The sequence below is a fragment of the Elephantulus edwardii genome, unplaced genomic scaffold, assembly GCF_000299155.1.
Source record: "Elephantulus edwardii isolate Elephantulus edwardi_28Jun2011 unplaced genomic scaffold, EleEdw1.0 scaffold00036, whole genome shotgun sequence".
Classification (NCBI taxonomy): Eukaryota; Metazoa; Chordata; class Mammalia; order Macroscelidea; family Macroscelididae; genus Elephantulus; species Elephantulus edwardii.
Genome location: NW_006399786.1, coordinates 7035282 through 7042626, shown reverse-complemented (window position 1 = coordinate 7042626; position 7345 = coordinate 7035282).

Sequence of the window (7345 nt, the reverse complement as noted above, 5' to 3'; positions counted from 1 at the left end):
CACACACACACACACACACACACACGGTGAATCCAAATATGCAGGCAAGTGTCATGGCTGGTGGCACTGGCTTGCTGAGCATCCATTTGCATGAAGCCTTCCCAAGAGCCTTATTAAAAAGGTCAATGACTTGGTCTTTAATTCTGGCTAATACTTTACTCTAGACATCTGCCCATAAGTCTTTAGGAAATCGAAGCCTGTCTTATTCTATCAGGCAGTATTCAAGATAGGAAAGGCAGCTACTACAAGATCAGAAAAATCAAGACATATCCTGTGGTTAATAGAACCACAAGATAATTCAAAACAACCTTGTCATTGAGTTAATTCCACTTCATAACAATCCCATTTTGAGAGTAGAATCCCATTTGATTTTCTTAGCTATCATCTTTATGGAAACAGATTGCCAGGTTTTGCTTCTGAGGCACTGAATGACTTTGAATTATCAGCCTATAGGTTAGCTGCTGTTGTGTGTGCCATCTAGTTGACATTGACTTACAGCTGATCCTCCAGTGGGTTTTCAAAAGTAGTAAATTGTGTCAGAGGAGCCCTGGGTTTGAACCACTTTTGGGATGGCAATGCATACAGCTCCTATACAGGGATCTTAACTATCAGATTGTCATTGTTATAAGCCATTGAGTTCATACACATTCATAGCAGAGCTGGGCAAATGAAACACAGTTCGGTCCTGCACCATTTTCATGATTACTTAAGCCCATTGTTGAAGCCAATGTGTCAATTGATGTCAGTGAGGATTTTCTTTGTTTTCTCTGATATTCTATTTAGCTCTTCTCTATGCTAGATATGGAAGCAACGAAAACAGCCATGTCAGGAACAGTAGCGATAGTGACAGTAAGTAGCATTTGAATTTTGGGGCAGAATGCAGAGATGAAGGTGTAGATCACAACAAATTGTGGCTAACCCTGAGAAGAGCGGGAATCTGAGAACACTTGATTGTGCTCAAGCTAAACATAGACCAGGAAGCAGTTCTCAGAACAGAGCAAGGGAACACTGCATGGTTCTAAATCAGGAAAGGAGTGAGTCAGGCACGCATCCTGTCTCCATGACTTTTCAATCTGTATGTGGAACAGATCATTCAAGAGGATGGGCTTTGTGAGGAGGAGTGTCACATCAGGATTGGAAGAAAACTCTTCAACAACCTGCATTATACAGATGATACAACCTTGCTTGCTGAAACTGAGAAGAACTTGAAGCATTTGCTGCAGAAGGTCAAGGACTGTAGTCTTCAATATGGATTGAAGCTTAACATCAAAAAGGCAAAGATTCTCACCACTGGGCCAATTGGCAGCATCATGATAGGTGGAAAGAGATTGAGTTGCTTGGCTCTGTAATCAACATTCTTGGCACCAGCAGTCAGGAAATCAAGAAACTAACTGCACTGGGGAAGTTTGCTGTCAGGGACCTCCCCAGAGTGCTGAGGAGCAATAATGTCAGTCTGGAGACAAGGTGTGTCTGATCCAGGCCATGGTCTTCTCAATTACATGATATGCATCAGAGAGATGGACAAGAACTAACTATGAAAGAAGAATTGATGCCTTTGAGTTGTGGTGCTGGAGAAAAGTCTTGAATATGCTATGGACCACCAAGAAAACAAATAGGCCTGCCTCAAAGAGGATGAAACCAAGTTTCTCCTTGAAGGCTAGGATTTTGAAGCTCTGTCTCACATACTTTGGGCACGTGGCCAGAAGAAACCAATCCTAGGAAAAGGACATCATGCTTGGAAGGGTGGAAGGACAATGCAGGAGAGAGACACCTCAGATGAGATGGATTGACATGATAACTGGGGCTCTAGCATTAGGTGTGTCGGAGTTAGTGAGATTGGCTCAGGATAGGGCAGTGTTCAGAGCTGTTGTAACAAAGGGTTGCTATGAGTCACAGGTGACTTGACAGCACACAACAGCATCAACAATGGTGCAAGCAGGTCACCGAGGTCTTGCCCATTCAGCAGGGTTCCACCTGAAGTAGCCTGGGCGGCACAGTGTTCACAGACTCAAGGCAAATTCATTTTTGCTTTTGTCCTTCAGCTCAAGAAGTAAGAGTAGTCGGTGCCACTGAGTTTATTTCAATTCATACCAGCCCCATGTGATAGAGTTGGATTACTCCAGAGGGTTTTATAACTGTTATTTTTATGGAATTAGGTCATCAGTAATTTCTTCTCCATTGGAGGCACCCGATAGATTAAAATAATTTAAATTTTGTGTAGCCAGGTCTCCTTAAATGACACCAGTTTATTGCAATGTCTGTTGTTTTTAACATAACCTCCCTCATTTGCTCTCCAAGTCCATTCCAGCTCTTTTGTAAACGATCTTCTGTACGGAATTCCTTCTCCTTCACATACCTAGATTTGTTTCTGGTTTCCTATTGTGCAGTGTAAATGTACTTTGTTATGGGTCAACGTATGTGTGCAAAAGAAATACTAGAGGTATTTCATCATATGACTAACATTCACGGAAGACTCAACTGATGTCAGCTCTGCATATACTTGTCCTTTAGCTCTCCGTAGACAATCGTCAATCTTCCAGATACAAAGACCATCACTAGTCTCTTGGATCCAGTTTTGTCACACTCACTGGCACTTGACGATTTCCTGGTTCTGCCATGTTTATGCTCCAGAAGGCCTGCATTCAAATTATTGAGGAAATTGTATATGTCTTGTGTCAGTCTATCACTTTCTAACCTTTTTAAGTTATGTGGCTTGATGTACTACTCTTTCCCTGGGATTTCCCCTTCCTTTCAGCCTCTTAAGACTTTTAAATTCATAGTCTTCCTTGGGTATTTCTTCTTTCTTTTTCTCCCAGGACTTTTCCTCATTGTAGATAAAGTGGCAATCAGGAAGCTTCTCAAGAGAGAAAAGGAGCTTGCAGCAATAATTTCAGCACAGACAGAGAAAACCTTATGCCTGTGAGTGGGGTTCAAATTGGAGTCTTATGTCAGTAGGGTCAGTACAGGAAAGATGCTAGAGGTGGTCACATGTGTCACATCTAAACACCAAATCCAGGGTGTCTCACCCTCAGATGATGAAAAGGGAATATTATCTCAGTCTGTGGGACAATTCCACAAGCCAAGAAAGACCTTCAGTGAGATGGGTTGGCACAGTATTTACAACAATGGGCTCAGACGCAGCATTATAAAGTTTGGAAGGACGGTCCAGGACCAGGGAGTGTTTTTATTTAATGTGCAGTGGTTGTGACTCAGAACAGACTCAACCACACCTAACAGCAATAACAACCACAGTCACACTCATGTCCACACTTCTGTATTCAGAAACTGTTCCTTCATCCTTCTAAGCAGTCAAAGGGGCATTAGGGGCCTACTGACTCCAAATCTGAGGAATAGTCACGTAATGGTCAGTTACTGTGTTGAATTCCTCGACCTTTAATATTCAGTATCTCTGTCTCCAGATACTTCCATCCCTGTGTGTACGCAGAGTGCAGATAAAATGGATTTGGGAGTTGGCACTTATATTAAGACTCAAAATTTGAAAGCAGAAGAAATTACACTGTGCAGTTGAACGCTAGCCAGAAGCAGGACAAGGCACACAGCCAATTTCCCCAAGCTCTTTGTTTCATCACACAACGTTGCTTGGCTATCACTGTATCAACAGATTGAATCATATCGCCACTGCCTGATAAAGGGGCCTTGAGAGGAGACTGAACTAGATGTGAACTCAGCTTCAGAAAAAGGGAAAACTACCATCCAGAGTAAGTCTTCTTAAAGCAAACCTGTCTTTCTGTTTCAGATGTAACTTATTTTGTAGATATTCCCTTCCTGAATTCACCAAGCATTTTAATCAAACTTTATCTGGTATAGACCACTTGACGAGGTAAGATGTATTTCCTCGGCAATAGCCTAAGAAAAGCACACATGAGTTGTTGCCGGAAGAAAGCTCATCCATCATTTCCTTATGCTATTTGAGGAGAGGAGTCGTCTGTGCAGCTTTGAAGAATATGTATTCTCTGCTCTACAGATCTGGAAAATGGGAGGAGGAATATTGAGATGATTTGAGTAGTTGGTAGAATGTAAGTTTCCATCACAGAGAATATTAAAAGAGTATATTTTAGTTGGTACGGTTTCTGGAGTCCACATTGAAGGAAACTAGTATTAAATAAAATATTTATAGCTTCATTTTCAAGCTTTTATCACAGAAACAAGGCATACAGAGGTGTTAGCTGGCATTTTTCTAATAAATATCTCTGTCTCTTCAAGAGGAGCTAAGCATTTGGTCTGTAAACTGAGAATCAGATGGAGTTTCTCATATATGAAATTACTTCTTATTCGTGTGTGTGTGTGTGTGTGTGTGTGTGTGTGTGTGTGTGTGTTGTTTGTGTGTATACATGCATGAGTATGGATAGTATCCGACTGAGGTAGGCTAGATAGGGAAAACCAGGACAAATTTAAAACATTTTTTATTCATATTCTAATTTAATCAAGCAGACTGGTAGGTGTTGGCCATTATAATGTCTATTATACAGAGAAGACAAGTCTAACTGAAGGTAAGAAACTTACCTGTCATTGTCTAACTTTTAGATGCACAGGAAGTGATGGAAAATACCATGACCTGGGTTAAGACTCACCTTAGTCTTTAAACTGATATCTTTATTCTTTACCACTTTAAAGAGGTTCTTGAGCAGATTTTCCCAATACAACACATTTTTGATTCCTTGATTGCTGCTATCATAGGTATTAATTGTGGATCCATTTAAAATAAAATCATTGACAACTTCATTATTTTCTCCATTGACTGCAGCCTTCAATATGGATTGCGGCTCAATAAAAAAAACAAAAAACAACCCAACCAAAAAACAAACAAACAAACACAACAAAACCACAAAGATTCTCACCACTGAGCTGATTGGCAACATCATGATAGATGGCGACGAGATTGAGATTGTTAACAGTGTTAGTTTGGTTGGCTCCACAGTCAACAATCTTGTTATCAGCATCCAGGAAATTAAAAGACATATTTCTTTTGGGAAAGTCTGCTGTTAAGAGACCTCTCCAAAGTACTGAAGAGTAACAATGTTAGTTTGGAGACTAAGGTGAACCTGATATAACCCAGGGTCTTTGCAATAACTTGCTATACATCAGAGAGATGGACAATGGCTAGGGATGATAGAAAGAAAATTAATGTCTTTGAGCTGTGGTGTTGAATATACCATGGACTGCTAAAAGAACACACAGGTTCAACCTGGAGTGGGTGAAACCAGGCTGCTCCTTGGAGGCAAGGATTCTGAAGCTTCATCTGACATACTTTGGACATGTTGCAAGGAGGAACCAGTTCTTGTAGAGGGATGTCATGCTTGGGAGCGTGGAGGGACAGTGCAGGAGAGGAAAACCCTCTATGAAGGGGATTGATTCAGTGACTGAGGCAATGGAGGTAGGTATGTTAGAGACAGTGAGATTGGCACAGGATAGAGCAGGGTTTAGGGCTATTATATATAGGTCACTATGAGTAGCAGGTGACTCAACAGCACATAACAACAAACAACATTATGATGTTGTCTGTTGATCCAGTGGTGAGGACTTTTTCCCTTAATATTGAGATGTAACCCATATTGTAGACTGTAGTCTTGATTTTGTACAGTAAGAATCAGCATATAAATGAATGCAAATCCAACTTTTTATAAATTTTTTTAAAATAACAATTCAAAAATTTTAAAAAAGAATCAGTAATAGTAGATATTGCTAAGCATATGGTAGATATGTATTAAGGATAATCTGCTGTATTTAGACGGTCTGGCAGTATACTAAGGGACTATAATGGTGTAGTAGTTAAGCACTTATCTGCTAATAAAAGGTCAGATATTCTTTCTAACCTCCCAGTTGCTCCAGAGGAAAAATATATGATGTGATCATCAGCTTCTGTAAAAATGTGAAACCTTAGAAATGTGGGAGGCAGTTTAGTCTGTCCTAGAGTCACTGTGAGTGGGAATCGATGTGACAACAAAGTTTGGCTTTGGGTTTGATATTATAGTTTCTCTGCTGTGTTCTTCTGCTGAGAATTACAGACTTGGAAATACAATGGAGGGCCACTATGAGTTGGAACCAACCCAGTGCTAGAGAGTTGAGAGGTTTTTGCTGTGTTCTTCCTTTTTGTCCTTCAGTAGTTCACACGCTAACAAGGTGAAGGAGTGAGCAGAGGGATAATAGTAGCGGTTTGTTTCCACTTCGTCTCTTGGCAGTTTTAGTCTACTATATCCAATCTTCCTTGACTGTGACATGCTTTTGTGATTATGTCCACCTCAGAGTCTAAATACTACACTACGTGGAGAGAAGACTTAAGCACTGCAGGTGTGAGTCCTTCATTTTCTATTTGCCCTGCAAGTGGTGAACAGCATCGTCAGGTTTTTTAGGCTTTTAAAGCATTGAGTCTATACAACTGGGAAACAATGTGTGAAAGCAATACAGAATGATGTGACAAGCATTGTCACTAACAATAATATTTAAGGAACATAATGACCTGGGAAAAATTTTTAAATCTCACTTCTCTAAAACCACTTAAGTGTGCCTTCTCCTACCCCTACTCATTAGTTATTGCTGAAGAATCAAAACCAACTCCTAGCTCACCCTCCAGGGGGTTTCAAAGACTGTAATTGGCATGGAAGGAGATCATCTATCTTTTCCACGTGGTAGATTCCAATTGCCAGAGAGGCCCCAACTCTGGGTTAGTGGACTAACTCCCCATGGATCAGACCATCAGAGCACCATTGTACTGTGTACAGAAAAAGGGAATGAGGAAAGGACGAGGAATCCAATGCTAGCAGAAATTATTAACAGTTACAGTAAACACATTTTATTTTCAATTTTAAGTTTTTCAAATTATTCAAAGTAATCTATATTCCTTTTAAAATCAGAAAAATAGCAAATATTATTTAAAATTATCAAGAAATAACAGCTGTAGGCATAGTAGGTCTCTACGTCCTATCTGTTCCAAACAAGATGCTGTACCATAGCCAATGGTTCCTCATATTAAAGGTGACTGAAACCCTAGAAACCCTTCTTCTTGTTGTTAGGTGCTGTCAAGTGGAGTGCAACTCATAGCGACCCAAAGAGCAACAGATCTGAACCCTGTCCTGTTATTTCCCATCCTCACCATTTCTGACCAATAGATTCAATGTTACAGCCCACCGATGCTTTCTTGCTCCACCACCATCATCTGAGACTCTGGGCTATACGAAGAGGAATGTGGCATGAGGATTGGTGGAAGAATCATCAACAACCTGTGTTATGCAGATGACACAACCCTGCTTGCTGAAACTGAGGAGGACCTGAGACGCTTGCTGCAGAAGATCAAGGACTACAGCCTCCTATATGGACTGAAGCTAAA